The following is a 17344-nucleotide window of genomic DNA, read 5'->3' on the forward strand; positions in this document are numbered from 1 at the left end:
GTGATGCGTATTCTTGGAGTTGCGAGTTCAAACCCGGATTAAGCTATATATATATATATATATACAACATGTTTTGTTTTGGTTGTTTGTTTTTGTATAAAGCCTCACACAATATCTATATTAAGCGAGTTTGTTTTAAACATGACATACATATTAATTCATTTTACCAGGCCTTATTCCACACAACTCCGTGAATTTCCCGTGGAGCCAGCCATTCAAACAAAAACAAACGAAACAAAACAAAACAAAACAAAAAACATTATTGCCAACAGCATTTGGTGTTCCCAGGCGGTCACCCATCCAAGTACTAACCAAACCCAACGTTGCTTAACTTCGCTGATCGGACGAGAAGCGGTGTTCTCAACGTGGTATGGCCGTTGGCATGAGACTGCCTACACATTGTGGCTAATAACCAACTCTTTTAAGTCATCGCGGCAGGATACGGACCTGCTTGTGGTGTCTTAATGGTAATTGTATCCTAACATATTTTTGTCTCCTTGGCATGGATATTTAACATCGTTTATTCAGTCTTGGGTTTATGTTCTTTCGCCATTTACAGACATTTTACATCTACCTACTTCCTCAGCCTGCCCTGCCAATTTCTAATGAATTTGTGGATTTTCTTTTGTAATACAAACATGTGTGTGCTCATCTGCTCTTCAGTTTTTATGATATTTGTCTCATCTGTCCTGCTTTATGATACTTTTACAAAGAACATGAACAAATGCTTCTATTTTAGAGAAGATATGGGATCCAGGTTTCGGAGCCGTAAAACCAACCGTCGTGATTGGTGGACGAGTTGCCAGGTTGCAGCTTCTGTACCGTGCCGGCACATAAATAGGTTCGGCTCAAGCGGCGGCAGCATCATTCCCCCGTGACTGTCTGAGCGTCTCTCATCACCTTGGTTGGTTCATCATCATCATGGTAGAAGCAAAGCCTACCAAGAAGGCTGCGGCTGCTGCTGCTGTGGTGGCCACCACCAGGAAACCTCGCGTCCAGGTTGCTCACCCGAAAACTAGTCAAATGGTTCTAGCCGCGGTCGCAGCACTCAAAGACCGTAAGGGCTCGTCTCTACAAGCAATCAAGAAGTACGTTGTTGCCAACAACAAAGTCGAGGCTGCCAAGATCGCCATTTACATCCGAAGATTTCTCAAGAAAGCAGTGGCTGACGGCATTCTTGTTCAGACCAAGGGAAGTGGAGCTAGTGGATCATTCAAGCTGGCCGTAGCAGAGAAGAGGGCCGTTCTAACTCCCAAGAAAGCCACCACAACCAAGAAACCATCTACAGCAGCAAAGAAGGCCGTGGTAACTCCCAAGAAAGCCGCCACAAGCAACAAACCACCTACAGCCTTGAAAAAGAAGCAGCAGCAGCAGCAGCAGCTTGTTGTTGGGAACAAAAAGCCCAAAATAAAGAGAGCTTCAAAATCTCCCAAACCACCCAAGGCAAAGAAAGCTGTCAAAAAAACAACAAAGGCAAAATAAACGACGACATGCAAGCAGCATGAATACACATGACAATAAACATCCAGGCCTCCCCCCTCAGTGGAGGGGCCTCATATGATTCCAAAAAAGAGTTTAGTTTTGTAGACAAATAAATCATTACTTTTGGGGTAGATTTACTCTGTATTATATATATATATATATATATATATATATATATATATATATATATATATATATATATATATATATATATATATATATATAATATACATCTATATTATATATATATATATATATATAATATATATATATATATATATATATATATATAATATACATCTATATTATATATATTATATAATATACATATATATATATATATATTATATATATATATATATATATATATATATATATATAATATACATGGGTGAGGTGATATGGTACCAAAGTTTTGGGTAAGGTGATTGACATTTACACAAGATAAAACACGAACCAATGGGAATAAAAACATAAGAATGGAAGTAACTGCAGAAGGCCTATTGGCCCATAACACAAGCACTTCCTCTTGATGCTTCTATATTGGTTCAGAGTCTTGAAGCTATAATAATAATAATATATATATATATATATATATATATATATATAATATATATATATATATATTATATAATATATATATATATATATATACACACAAAACTAAATAGTCTTGTTAGACAAATTGCCCCTATTAGAGGCAAGTTGACTAACAAGCCGAATGACTGGCAATTGTTTTGAATTTGAGTTAAATCTAACATAGAAATGTAATCAAACCTAACCTAACCTATGCTAACCCAAGCTAAGCTAACCTAACCTAACCTAAGCTAACCCAAGCTAAGCTAAGCTAACCTAACCTAACCTAAGCTAAGCTAACCTAACCTAACCCAGCAATTCATGATCTTAATATAATACTGTTAATTGGATAAACCAATTTGGAAAGAAATGTTCGAAAATAACAAAATTAACTGTGCTTGTTAGGAAAATTGGGCCTTGCATACTTGTCCCAATAGTGTGGTTCTCGCTTTTAGGTACGACATAAACGTATACCTAAGTTGAGAGAGAAAAAGATTCTCACTCAAACATGCATATCGATTGCCAGTCCTGAATTCTGGGTAGATATTCGTGTCCTCCCTTTTCATTTACCATCATTTGGATACTATCAAAACAGCTCTGAGAAGGATAAAATGAATAAAACGGGTAGCTCACTCATGTAAAAAGGAAGAGTTGGGAAAGATCTCTCCTCTCTCTCTCCCCCTCACACCCCCCCCCCCCCCCACCAATGATCCTGCTCTGCTAGTATATAACGTAACAAACCTTCCCCCCCCCCCCCCCCCAATCAGAGTCCCTTTAAGCATGCGAGGATAAAAAATAGATTTCATAAGACCCAATGTGCTAGCTGATATCAAAACAATTTATGTTATCGTCTATTAAGCCCTTCAGTAAAAAAGTATAGGGACCTAATTAGGTCCCGTTTTGAGGTGGTGGTGGGTGGAATCGATGGATTAGCCAAGCTCTTATCCGCCGAATCCGTAGAGGGTACGACCCTGGCGCTTCAGAGCGTACACCACGTCCATGGCAGTGACGGTCTTCCTCTTGGCGTGTTCCGTGTAGGTTACAGCATCACGGATGACGTTCTCGAGGAACACCTTCAGGACGCCACGGGTCTCTTCGTAGATGAGACCCGAAATACGCTTGACGCCGCCACGACGAGCTAAGCGACGAATAGCGGGCTTGGTGATGCCCTGGATGTTGTCACGTAGCACCTTACGATGACGCTTGGCGCCACCCTTTCCGAGTCCCTTGCCTCCCTTGCCGCGTCCAGTCATGGTGTTGTAGTTGTGTGAATCGAATTGACGAATGCCCGCACGATTTCCCGACTATATCCCATCAAGCGGACGTACTAGTAGCATTGCAACTCCTGCCTGCCCTTACTTTACGCTTGTGGTCGAATAGACACGGCTTTCTCACAACGCTTTCAAAACTGCAGTTGCCTACTCGTCTGTTTCACGTCCCTGTGAAATGACTTTTGCACAAATCCAAAAAATAGAGCAAAATCAGCGATAATAGTGATTGAGGTGAGCCGCCTGTTGGCTGCAGCCAGAGGAAGGAGGGGAGGGGCAACGGGGTGACGTAGGCGAGTCGAGCAGCCAATGGCGCTCGAGCAAGCGCCTCGAGACGGCGTATATAAGCAAAAATTTTTCGGCGCCGGCCATCACAAACCACAGTTGTTCACCATGGCTCGCACCAAGCAGACTGCTCGCAAGTCCACGGGAGGCAAGGCTCCTCGTAAGCAGCTGGCCACCAAGGCAGCACGCAAGTCTGCTCCTGCCACAGGGGGTGTGAAGAAGCCTCACCGTTACAGGCCCGGAACGGTCGCCCTGCGTGAGATCCGTCGTTACCAGAAGAGCACCGAGTTGCTCATCAGGAAACTTCCCTTCCAGCGTCTGGTGCGCGAGATTGCCCAGGACTTCAAGACCGATCTTCGCTTCCAGTCGTCTGCCGTCATGGCTTTACAGGAGGCATCCGAGGCTTACCTGGTCGGTCTCTTCGAGGACACTAACCTCTGTGCCATCCACGCCAAGCGTGTCACCATCATGCCAAAGGACATTCAGCTTGCTCGCCGTATCCGTGGAGAGCGTGCATAAGCTAAATCGACCACCCTAGTATACACCAAACTCGGCCCTTCTCAGGGCCAAAATATCCTTCTAAGGAGATTTCAGACATTCCTAGCATCAGTCATATGAATTAACCTTCATCTACACATATAATAAATAAATAAATAAATAAATAAACAAATACACTAATTTAGGTGTCATACATACACGTGATATCAATAAATCAAGTCATTTGTAGTACAACCTGTTCTCTTACAAACAAAACGCCGTCGCTTTTCGCTCTTATGCACTGTCAAGGATCACCCACCCCCCCCACCCCCCCAAAATAAAAATTGTCATACTGTACTAGAAATAAAAGCAGCTTGTATAAGTGACATACTGTCCAGTCCTGTTTTATTCTGTTTTCGGTCCTCTGGCTTAATCTGTTAAGTTAGGAGATGACATTTTAAATTAACCGTTTTCTTGACATTTTCAAACCTAAGAGGGTGGCCTGCATAGTAATCCTAATGTGGAACATAACAATGAATCTCTAATCTCTAGAAAAAAGATACCGAGTGCTTATATGTGTTGAGAGAGAGAGAGAGAGAGAGAGAGAGAGAGAGAGAAGAGAGAGAGAGAGAGAGAGAGAGAGAGAGAGAGAGAGAGAGAGAGAGAGAGAGACACAGACAGACAGACAGACAGACAGACAGACAGACAGACAAGACAGACAGACAGACAGACAGACAGACAGACAGACAGACAGACAGACAGACAGAGACTGAGAGAGAGAAACACACACAGACAGTTTCATAAATATTCTCATTTTATAGCTATTTGCTTTCAGTGACAGAGGTTTTTGTTATAATAGTATTGGTGTCTAACACTCACAATCTCTTTAGAAATTAAAGTGTGGCTCCAATGGAGCCGAGTTTGTTGGTTTGAGGCCAAGCCACCACCACAGGGCAGTAAGTAAGCCGTTTACTTGGAGGAGGTGTACTTGGTGACGGCCTTAGTGCCCTCAGAGACGGCGTGCTTGGCCAGTTCTCCGGGCAACAGGAGCCTTACAGCCGTCTGGATCTCCCGACTGGTAATGGTGGAACGCTTGTTGTAGTGGGCCAGGCGAGAAGCCTCGGCGGCGATGCGCTCGAAGATGTCGTTCACGAACGAGTTCATGATCGACATGGCTTTGGAAGAGATACCAGTGTCGGGGTGGACCTGCTTCAGCACTTTGTAGATGTAGATGCTGTAGCTCTCCTTCCTCCTGCGCTTCTTTTTCTTATCGCCCTTGGCAATGGCCTTCTGGGCCTTTCCGGCCTTCTTGGCAGCCTTTCCAGATGCCTTGGGTGGCATGATGATGCTCGTGCTGGCTGGCGTTGCGATACAATAATGAACTTTTGCGCGAGTCGAGCTTTCCTTTTATATCCCGCTCGCGACTCAGCTCAGAGCGGGTCGCGTGGCGGAGCGCGCTGATTGGTCAGTGGCGGACTCCCTTGATCCTGAGCGGGGTATATAACACGAAGCTCGATCTGCGGGCCGGCATTAAAACACCACAAACCCACAACAGCAGCAGCAATGTCAGGACGCGGCAAGGGAGGCAAAGTGAAGGGCAAGTCAAAGTCTCGCTCCAGCAGGGCCGGACTTCAGTTCCCCGTGGGCAGAATTCACCGTCTGCTGCGTAAGGGCAACTACGCCGAACGCGTCGGTGCTGGCGCTCCTGTCTACCTGGCAGCCGTCATGGAATACCTCGCTGCCGAAGTTCTCGAGCTCGCCGGTAACGCCGCACGTGACAACAAGAAGACCCGTATCATCCCACGTCACTTGCAGTTGGCCATCCGCAACGACGAAGAACTCAACAAACTTCTGTCTGGCGTAACCATTGCACAGGGAGGTGTTCTTCCAAACATTCAGGCAGTTCTTTTGCCAAAGAAGACAGAGAAGAAGTAAGCACTTCTGCCACCCACCGCGACAAATACCATAACCAGGCTCCATCCGGAGCCACACACACTTTAATAGAGAGATTCAAGTAGACAATCAACTTTCAAACATTAATAATAACATTTATATTGATTTCATTTGGAATGTGTACATAACAAACAAACAAAACAAAATTATAGGGGATATTCAGCATCACTTGGAATATTAACCAATCATATAAATCCAATATATATTTTATATTTTACTTTAAGCGAGGAATTCATATTCTATCCATTTTTAATCATACAAATGAACAAAAGCAATTCTTCACTAGACGTAATGAATGAATAAATGATCAAGGTTTTAATGTGTTTCATGAATATATATATATATATATATATATATATATATATATATATATATATATATATATATATATATATATATATATATTAATACTTGTGAACCAGAATATGTTTGAGCAGCAGCGATCGTGCCTGCCATTGGCCGAAGTGCAACAATTCAAATAATTTAAAGGGCCTGCTCGGGTATATAAGAGAGGCTGGGAGACTGGGGCCGGTGGTGGGTGATGGGTGATGAGTGATGGTGTGGTGTGGTGTGGTGTTGTTAAGAGTTGATTTACGGCCAGCCAGCCAGCCAGCCAGCCAGCCAGCTGCAGCCAAGGCAGGGCAGGGCAAGGCAAGGCAAGGCAAGGCAAGGCAAGGCAAGGCAAGGCAAGGCAAGGCAAGGCAAGGCAAGGCAAGGCAAGGCAGGCAGGCAGGCAGGCAGGCAGCCAGGCAGCCAGGCAGCCAGACAGGCAGGCAGGCAGGCAGGCAGGCAGGCAGGCAGGCAGGCAGGCAGGCAGGCAGGCAGGCAGGCAGGCAGGCAGGCAGGCAGCCAGGCAGGCAGGCAGGCAGGCAGGCAGGCAGGCAGGCAGGCAGGCAGGCAGGCAGGCAGCCAGGCAGCCAGCCAGCCAGCCAGCCAGCCAGCCAGCCAGCCAGCCAGCCAGCCAGCCAGCCAGCCAGCCAGCCAGCCACTCCCACTTTGTATTTATATGCATTCAATTTATATTCAAACATTATATATGTTAAGGGCCTTGTTTTAGTGTTTATTTTAAAAATGACAAACATCGAGTCATTTTACCAGTCCTTTAGCGTTAACGGTGATGCATTTTAAAACTGAACATAAATCGCCTTTTCTGGATATATCAAATATCGAATCCGCTTAATGTGCCTACAATTCAATCATTCAAAAAATACATAATTTACATCAAGCCTTTTCATAGAACAGACAATAAGATTTGTACATGCAAAAAAAAAAAAAAATCCTTTAAGTTATCAATACAATGTGAGAAAACTTTACTTTTATAACTAAAGTTGCACAATTATACCAACTCTATGGTGGCTGGGTTGTAAGGTGTGTGGCTGGTGTTTTGGAAGTCGCGAGTTCAAACGACCCAATGGGAATAATACTTTTTTTTTTTTGCCATACAATCTTCCTAATACTATTATGTAGGTTTGTGTGTGTTTTTTTATTCATTCTTTGGTTTTATAGATGACATACATATTGACTCCTTTTACCGGTCCTTAATTAGGCTCTGGGGAAGCAATGGTGGTGGTGGTGGTGGTGGTGGTGGTGCATTTAAAACTAAACCAAAAATCACCAGTTCTGGACGCGTCAAATATCATATCCGCTTAATGTGTCTACAACCTAATTACTTAAAACTACACTATTTAATTCATTCATATCATGTGCATATTGGTCATTATGCTCATACAACCGACATCAAAATTTATTTTCATTATTAGAATCATACATTTCATCAAGTAATACAGATACAAAGAGATTTTCTTTCTGAGAAGACCGTTAGTATTGGCTTGCAGGCAGGCAGGCAGGCAGGCATTTGAGGGTTATTATTTCGCCTGTTGATTGGGGGGAGGGTTGATGTGTTAGGGGGTTTTCGGTTAGATGTGGTGGTGGTGATTGGTGGTGGTGATTGGTGGTGATTGGTGGTGATTGGTGGTGGTGGTGGTGGTGGTGGTGGTAGTAGGTGGGAGTTGGGGGTGGGGGGGGGGGGGGGGAGGGAAGGGGAGGGGAATGATGGTCTGTGGATTCCTTCTCCGTACCCTTTACATATAAGCAAAAATATGCCTTCTTGTGGGTATAGAAACATTAACACAAATTATATCAGTAACTGATATTGTAGCCTTTTAAACAGAAAAGATTTGTACATACAAATACTTTTTAATTATCATTTATTTGTGGAAATGGCATTTACGTCATTAAATTGATACCTCAGCATCAAGCTAGTGTCCTGCAGCAGTGGTCCAGTGGTAAAGTGTATATAAGTGATGCGTATTCTTGGAGTTGCGAGTTCAAACCCGGATTAAGCTATATATATATATATATACAACATGTTTTGTTTTGGTTGTTTGTTTTTGTATAAAGCCTCACACAATATCTATATTAAGCGAGTTTGTTTTAAACATGACATACATATTAATTCATTTTACCAGGCCTTATTCCACACAACTCCGTGAATTTCCCGTGGAGCCAGCCATTCAAACAAAAACAAACGAAACAAAACAAAACAAAACAAAAAACATTATTGCCAACAGCATTTGGTGTTCCCAGGCGGTCACCCATCCAAGTACTAACCAAACCCAACGTTGCTTAACTTCGCTGATCGGACGAGAAGCGGTGTTCTCAACGTGGTATGGCCGTTGGCATGAGACTGCCTACACATTGTGGCTAATAACCAACTCTTTTAAGTCATCGCGGCAGGATACGGACCTGCTTGTGGTGTCTTAATGGTAATTGTATCCTAACATATTTTTGTCTCCTTGGCATGGATATTTAACATCGTTTATTCAGTCTTGGGTTTATGTTCTTTCGCCATTTACAGACATTTTACATCTACCTACTTCCTCAGCCTGCCCTGCCAATTTCTAATGAATTTGTGGATTTTCTTTTGTAATACAAACATGTGTGTGCTCATCTGCTCTTCAGTTTTTATGATATTTGTCTCATCTGTCCTGCTTTATGATACTTTTACAAAGAACATGAACAAATGCTTCTATTTTAGAGAAGATATGGGATCCAGGTTTCGGAGCCGTAAAACCAACCGTCGTGATTGGTGGACGAGTTGCCAGGTTGCAGCTTCTGTACCGTGCCGGCACATAAATAGGTTCGGCTCAAGCGGCGGCAGCATCATTCCCCCGTGACTGTCTGAGCGTCTCTCATCACCTTGGTTGGTTCATCATCATCATGGTAGAAGCAAAGCCTACCAAGAAGGCTGCGGCTGCTGCTGCTGTGGTGGCCACCACCAGGAAACCTCGCGTCCAGGTTGCTCACCCGAAAACTAGTCAAATGGTTCTAGCCGCGGTCGCAGCACTCAAAGACCGTAAGGGCTCGTCTCTACAAGCAATCAAGAAGTACGTTGTTGCCAACAACAAAGTCGAGGCTGCCAAGATCGCCATTTACATCCGAAGATTTCTCAAGAAAGCAGTGGCTGACGGCATTCTTGTTCAGACCAAGGGAAGTGGAGCTAGTGGATCATTCAAGCTGGCCGTAGCAGAGAAGAGGGCCGTTCTAACTCCCAAGAAAGCCACCACAACCAAGAAACCATCTACAGCAGCAAAGAAGGCCGTGGTAACTCCCAAGAAAGCCGCCACAAGCAACAAACCACCTACAGCCTTGAAAAAGAAGCAGCAGCAGCAGCAGCAGCTTGTTGTTGGGAACAAAAAGCCCAAAATAAAGAGAGCTTCAAAATCTCCCAAACCACCCAAGGCAAAGAAAGCTGTCAAAAAAACAACAAAGGCAAAATAAACGACGACATGCAAGCAGCATGAATACACATGACAATAAACATCCAGGCCTCCCCCCTCAGTGGAGGGGCCTCATATGATTCCAAAAAAGAGTTTAGTTTTGTAGACAAATAAATCATTACTTTTGGGGTAGATTTACTCTGTATATTATATATATATATATATATATATATATATATATATATATATATATATATATATATATATATATATATATATATAATATACATCTATATTATATATATATATATATATATATATATATATATATATATATATATATATATATATATATATAATATACATCTAATATATATATATATATATACATATATATATATATATATATATATATATATATATATATATATATATATATATACATGGGTGAGGTGATATGGTACCAAAGTTTTGGGTAAGGTGATTGACATTTACACAAGATAAAACACGAACCAATGGGAATAAAAACATAAGAATGGAAGTAACTGCAGAAGGCCTATTGGCCCATAACACAAGCACTTCCTCTTGATGCTTCTATATTGGTTCAGAGTCTTGAAGCTAATAATAATAATATATATATATATATATATATATATATATATATATATATATATATATATATATATATATATATATATATATATATATATATATACACACAAAACTAAATAGTCTTGTTAGACAAATTGCCCTATTAGAGGCAAGTTGACTAACAAGCCGAATGACTGGCAATTGTTTTGCATTTGAGTTAAATCTAACATAGAAATGTAATCAAACCTAACCTAACCTATGCTAACCCAAGCTAAGCTAACCTCAACTAACCTAAGCTAACCCAAGCTAAGCTAAGCTAACAACCTAACCAAGCTAAGCTAACCTAACCTAACCCAGCAATTCATGATCTAATATAATACTGTTAATTGGATAAACCACTTTGGAAAGAAATGTTCGAAAAATCAACAAATAACTGTGCTTGTTAGGAAAATTGGGCCTTGCATACTTGTCCCAATATTGTGTGGTTCTCGCTTTTTTAGGTACGACATAAACGTATACCTAAGTTGAGAGAGAAAAAAGATTCTCACTCAAACATGCATATCGATTGCCAGTCCTGAATTCTGGGTAGATATTCGTGTCCTCCCTTTTCTTTACCATCATTTGGATACTATCCAAAACAGCTCTGAGAAGGATAAAATGAATAAAACGGGTAGCTCACTCATGTAAAAAGGAAGAGTTGGGAAAGATCTCTCTCTCTCTCTCCCCCTCACACCCCCCCCCCCCCCACCAATGATCCTGCTCTGCTAGTATATAACGTAACAAACCTTCCCCCCCCCCCCCCCCCAATCAGAGTCCCTTTAAGCATGCGAGGATAAAAAATAGATTTCATAAGACCCAATGTGCTAGCTGATATCAAAACAATTTATGTTATCGTCTATTAAGCCCTTCAGTAAAAAAGTATAGGGACCTAATTAGGTCCCGTTTTGAGGTGGTGGTGGGTGGAATCGATGGATTAGCCAAGCTCTTATCCGCCGAATCCGTAGAGGGTACGACCCTGGCGCTTCAGAGCGTACACCACGTCCATGGCAGTGACGGTCTTCCTCTTGGCGTGTTCCGTGTAGGTTACAGCATCACGGATGACGTTCTCGAGGAACACCTTCAGGACGCCACGGGTCTCTTCGTAGATGAGACCCGAAATACGCTTGACGCCGCCACGACGAGCTAAGCGACGAATAGCGGGCTTGGTGATGCCCTGGATGTTGTCACGTAGCACCTTACGATGACGCTTGGCGCCACCCTTTCCGAGTCCCTTGCCTCCCTTGCCGCGTCCAGTCATGGTGTTGTAGTTGTGTGAATCGAATTGACGAATGCCCGCACGATTTCCCGACTATATCCCATCAAGCGGACGTACTAGTAGCATTGCAACTCCTGCCTGCCCTTACTTTACGCTTGTGGTCGAATAGACACGGCTTTCTCACAACGCTTTCAAAACTGCAGTTGCCTACTCGTCTGTTTCACGTCCCTGTGAAATGACTTTTGCACAAATCCAAAAAATAGAGCAAAATCAGCGATAATAGTGATTGAGGTGAGCCGCCTGTTGGCTGCAGCCAGAGGAAGGAGGGGAGGGGCAACGGGGTGACGTAGGCGAGTCGAGCAGCCAATGGCGCTCGAGCAAGCGCCTCGAGACGGCGTATATAAGCAAAAATTTTTCGGCGCCGGCCATCACAAACCACAGTTGTTCACCATGGCTCGCACCAAGCAGACTGCTCGCAAGTCCACGGGAGGCAAGGCTCCTCGTAAGCAGCTGGCCACCAAGGCAGCACGCAAGTCTGCTCCTGCCACAGGGGGTGTGAAGAAGCCTCACCGTTACAGGCCCGGAACGGTCGCCCTGCGTGAGATCCGTCGTTACCAGAAGAGCACCGAGTTGCTCATCAGGAAACTTCCCTTCCAGCGTCTGGTGCGCGAGATTGCCCAGGACTTCAAGACCGATCTTCGCTTCCAGTCGTCTGCCGTCATGGCTTTACAGGAGGCATCCGAGGCTTACCTGGTCGGTCTCTTCGAGGACACTAACCTCTGTGCCATCCACGCCAAGCGTGTCACCATCATGCCAAAGGACATTCAGCTTGCTCGCCGTATCCGTGGAGAGCGTGCATAAGCTAAATCGACCACCCTAGTATACACCAAACTCGGCCCTTCTCAGGGCCAAAATATCCTTCTAAGGAGATTTCAGACATTCCTAGCATCAGTCATATGAATTAACCTTCATCTACACATATAATAAATAAATAAATAAATAAATAAACAAATACACTAATTTAGGTGTCATACATACACGTGATATCAATAAATCAAGTCATTTGTAGTACAACCTGTTCTCTTACAAACAAAACGCCGTCGCTTTTCGCTCTTATGCACTGTCAAGGATCACCCACCCCCCCCACCCCCCCAAAATAAAAATTGTCATACTGTACTAGAAATAAAAGCAGCTTGTATAAGTGACATACTGTCCAGTCCTGTTTTATTCTGTTTTCGGTCCTCTGGCTTAATCTGTTAAGTTAGGAGATGACATTTTAAATTAACCGTTTTCTTGACATTTTCAAACCTAAGAGGGTGGCCTGCATAGTAATCCTAATGTGGAACATAACAATGAATCTCTAATCTCTAGAAAAAAGATACCGAGTGCTTATATGTGTTGAGAGAGAGAGAGAGAGAGAGAGAGAGAGAGAGAGAGAGAGAGAGAGAGAGAGAGAGAGAGAGAGAGAGAGAGAGAGAGAGAGAGAGAGAGAGAGAGAGAGAGAGAGAGAGAGAGACACAGACAGACAGACAGACAGACAGACAGACAGACAGACAAGACAGACAGACAGACAGACAGACAGACAGACAGACAGACAGACAGACAGACAGAGACTGAGAGAGAGAAACACACACAGACAGTTTCATAAATATTCTCATTTTATAGCTATTTGCTTTCAGTGACAGAGGTTTTTGTTATAATAGTATTGGTGTCTAACACTCACAATCTCTTTAGAAATTAAAGTGTGGCTCCAATGGAGCCGAGTTTGTTGGTTTGAGGCCAAGCCACCACCACAGGGCAGTAAGTAAGCCGTTTACTTGGAGGAGGTGTACTTGGTGACGGCCTTAGTGCCCTCAGAGACGGCGTGCTTGGCCAGTTCTCCGGGCAACAGGAGCCTTACAGCCGTCTGGATCTCCCGACTGGTAATGGTGGAACGCTTGTTGTAGTGGGCCAGGCGAGAAGCCTCGGCGGCGATGCGCTCGAAGATGTCGTTCACGAACGAGTTCATGATCGACATGGCTTTGGAAGAGATACCAGTGTCGGGGTGGACCTGCTTCAGCACTTTGTAGATGTAGATGCTGTAGCTCTCCTTCCTCCTGCGCTTCTTTTTCTTATCGCCCTTGGCAATGGCCTTCTGGGCCTTTCCGGCCTTCTTGGCAGCCTTTCCAGATGCCTTGGGTGGCATGATGATGCTCGTGCTGGCTGGCGTTGCGATACAATAATGAACTTTTGCGCGAGTCGAGCTTTCCTTTTATATCCCGCTCGCGACTCAGCTCAGAGCGGGTCGCGTGGCGGAGCGCGCTGATTGGTCAGTGGCGGACTCCCTTGATCCTGAGCGGGGTATATAACACGAAGCTCGATCTGCGGGCCGGCATTAAAACACCACAAACCCACAACAGCAGCAGCAATGTCAGGGACGCCGGCAAGGGAGGCAAAGTGAAGGGCAATGTCAAAGTCTCGCCTCCAGCAGGGCCGGGACTTCAAGTTCCCCGTGGGCAGAATTCACCGTCTGCTGCGTAAGGGCAACTACGCCGAACGCGTCGGTGCTGGCGCTCCTGTCTACCTGGCAGCCGTCATGGAATACCTCGCTGCCGAAGTTCTGAGCTCGCCGGTAACGCCGCACGTGACAACAAGAAGACCCGTATCATCCCACGTCACTTGCAGTTGGCCATCCGCAACGACGAAGAACTCAACAAACTTCTGTCTGGCGTAACCATTGCACAGGGAGGTGTTCTTCCAAACATTCAGGCAGTTCTTTTGCCAAAGAAGACAGAGAAGAAGTAAGCACTTCTGCCACCCACCGCGACAAATACCATAACCAGGCTCCATCCGGAGCCACACACACTTTAATAGAGAGATTCAAGTAGACAATCAACTTTCAAACATTAATAATAAACATTTATATTGATTTCATTTGGAATGTGTACATAAACAAACAAACAAAACAAAATTATAGGGGATATTCAGCATCACTTGGGAATATTAACCAATCATATAAATCCAATATATATTTTATATTTTACTTTAAGCGAGGAATTCATATTCTATCCATTTTTAATCATACAAAGAACAAAGCAATTCTTCACTAGACGTAATGAATGAATAAATGATCAAGTTTTAATGTGTTTCATGAATATATATATATATATAATATATATATATATATATATATCTATATATATATATATATATATATATATATATATATATATATTAATACTCTGTGAACCAGAATATGTTTGAGCAGCAGCGATCGTGCCTGCCATGGCCGAAGTGCAACAATTCAAATAATTTAAAGGGCCTGCTCGGGTATATAAGAGAGGCTGGAGACTGGGGCCGGTGGTGGGTGATGGGTGATGAGTGATGGTGTGGTGTGGTGTGGTGTGTTAAGAGTTGATTTACGGCCAGCAGCCAGCCAGCCAGCCAGCCAGCTGCCAGCCAAGGCAGGGCAGGGCAAGGCAAGGCAATGGCAAGGCAAGGCAAGGGCAAGGCAAGGCAAGGCAAGGCAAGGCAAGGCAAGGCAAGGCAAGGCAGGCAGGCAGGCAGGCAGGCAGCCAGGCAGCCAGGCAGCCAGGACAGGCAGGCAGGCAGGCAGGCAGGCAGGCAGGCAGGCAGGCAGGCAGGCAGGCAGGCAGGCAGGCAGGCAGGCAGGCAGGCAGCCAGGCAGGCAGGCAGGCAGGCAGGCAGGCAGGCAGGCAGGCAGGCAGGCAGGCAGGCAGCCAGGCAGCCAGCCAGCCAGCCAGCCAGCCAGCCAGCCAGCCAGCCAGCCAGCCAGCCAGCCAGCCAGCCAGCCAGCCCCAGCCAGCCACTCCCACTTTGTATTTATATGCATTCAATTTATATTCAAACATTATATATGTTAAGGGCCTCTGTTTTAGTGTTTATTTTTAAAAATGACAAACATCGAGTCATTTTACCAGTCCTTTAGCGTTAACGGTGATGCATTTTAAAACTGAACATAAATCGCCTTTTCTGGATATATCAAATATCGAATCCGCTTAATGTGCCTACATTCAATCATTCTAAAACAATACATAATTTACATCAAGCCTTTTCATAGAACAGACCAATAAGATTTGTACATGCAAAAAAAAAAAAATCTTTAAGTTATCAATACAATGTGAGAAAACTTTACGTTATAACTAAAGTTGCACAATTATACCAACTCTATGGTGGCTGGGTTGTAAGGTGTGTGGCTGGTGTTTTGGAAGTCGCGGAGTTCAAACGACCCAATGGGAATAATACTTTTTTTTTTTTGCCATACAATCTTTCCTAATACTATTATGTAGGTTTGTGTGTGTTTTTTCTATTCATTCTTTGGTTTTATAGATGACATACATATTGACTCCTTTTACCGGTCCTTAATAGGCTCTGGGGAAGCAATGTGGTGGTGGTGGTGGTGGTGTGGTGCATTTAAAACTAAACCAAAAATCACCAGTTCTGGACGCGTCAAATATCATATCCGCTTAATGTGTCTACAACCTAATTACTTAAAACTACACTATCTAATTCATTCATATCATGTGCATATTGGTTCATTATGCTCATACAACCGACATCAAAATTTATTTTCATTATTAGAATCATACATTTCATCAAGTAATACAGATACAAAGAGATTTTCTTTCTGAGAAGACCGTTAGTATTGGCTTGCAGGCAGGCAGGCAGGCAGGCATTTGATGGGTTATTATTTCGCCTGTTGATTGGGGGGAGGGTTGATGTGTTAGGGGGTTTTCGGTAGATGTGGTGGTGGTGATTGGTGGTGGTGATTGGTGGTGATTGGTGGTGATTGGTGGTGGTGGTGGTGGTGGTGGTGGTAGTAGGTGGGAGTTGGGGGTGGGGGGGGGGGGGAGGGAAGGGGAGGGGAATGATGGTCTGTGGATTCCTTCTCCGTACCCTTTACATATAAGCAAAAATATGCCTTCTTGTGGGTATAGAAACATTAACACAAATTATATCAGTAACTGATATTGTAGCCTTTTAAACAGAAAAGATTTGTACATACAAATACTTTTTAATTATCATTTATTTGTGGAAATGGCATTTACGTCATTAAATTGATACCTCAGCATCAAGCTAGTGTCCTGCAGCAGTGGTCCAGTGGTTAAAGTGTATATAAGTGATGCGTATTCTTGGAGTTGCGAGTTTCAAACCCGGATTTAAGCTATATATATATATATATATACAACATGTTTTGTTTTGGTTGTTTGTTTTTGTATAAAGCCTCACACAATATCTATATTAAGCGAGTTTGTTTAAACATGACATACATATTAATTCATTTTACCAGGCCTTATTCCACACAACTCCGTGAATTTCCCGTGGAGCCAGCCATTCAAACAAAAACAAACGAAACAAAACAAAACAAAACAAAAACATTATTGCCAACAGCATTTGGTGTTCCCAGGCGGTCACCCATCCAAGTACTAACCAAACCCAACGTTGCTTAACTTCGCTGATCGGACGAGAAGCGGTGTTCTCAACGTGGTATGGCCGTTGGCATGAGACTGCCTACACATTGTGGCTAATAACCAACTCTTTTAAGTCATCGCGGCAGGATACGGACCTGCTTGTGGTGTCTTAATGGTAATTTGTATCCTAACATATTTTTGTCTCCTTGGCATGGATATTTAACATCGTTTATTCAGTCTTGGGTTTATGTTCTTTCGCCATTTACAGACATTTTTACATCTACCTACTTCCTCAGCCTTGCCCTGCCAATTTCTAATGAATTTGTG

At 43.6% G+C, this 17344-nt stretch overlaps 3 non-coding genes across 3 annotated transcripts; all 3 read right to left on the minus strand.

The window, feature by feature from the left end:
- Positions 1-263: 263 nt before the first annotated feature.
- Positions 264-382, minus strand: LOC138362233 (5S ribosomal RNA). Its single transcript, XR_011227511.1, has one exon. It is a non-coding gene; the product is annotated as a 5S ribosomal RNA (ribosomal RNA).
- Positions 383-8602: 8220 nt separating this feature from the next.
- LOC138362234 (5S ribosomal RNA) lies at positions 8603-8721 on the minus strand. Its single transcript, XR_011227512.1, has one exon. It is a non-coding gene; the product is annotated as a 5S ribosomal RNA (ribosomal RNA).
- An 8267-nt stretch (positions 8722-16988) lies between these two features.
- LOC138362235 (5S ribosomal RNA) lies at positions 16989-17107 on the minus strand. Its single transcript, XR_011227513.1, has one exon. It is a non-coding gene; the product is annotated as a 5S ribosomal RNA (ribosomal RNA).
- Between the last annotated feature and the right edge of the window lie 237 nt (positions 17108-17344).

Source organism: Procambarus clarkii, unplaced genomic scaffold (assembly GCF_040958095.1).
Source record: "Procambarus clarkii isolate CNS0578487 unplaced genomic scaffold, FALCON_Pclarkii_2.0 HiC_scaffold_1485, whole genome shotgun sequence".
Lineage (NCBI taxonomy): Eukaryota > Metazoa > Arthropoda > Malacostraca > Decapoda > Cambaridae > Procambarus > Procambarus clarkii.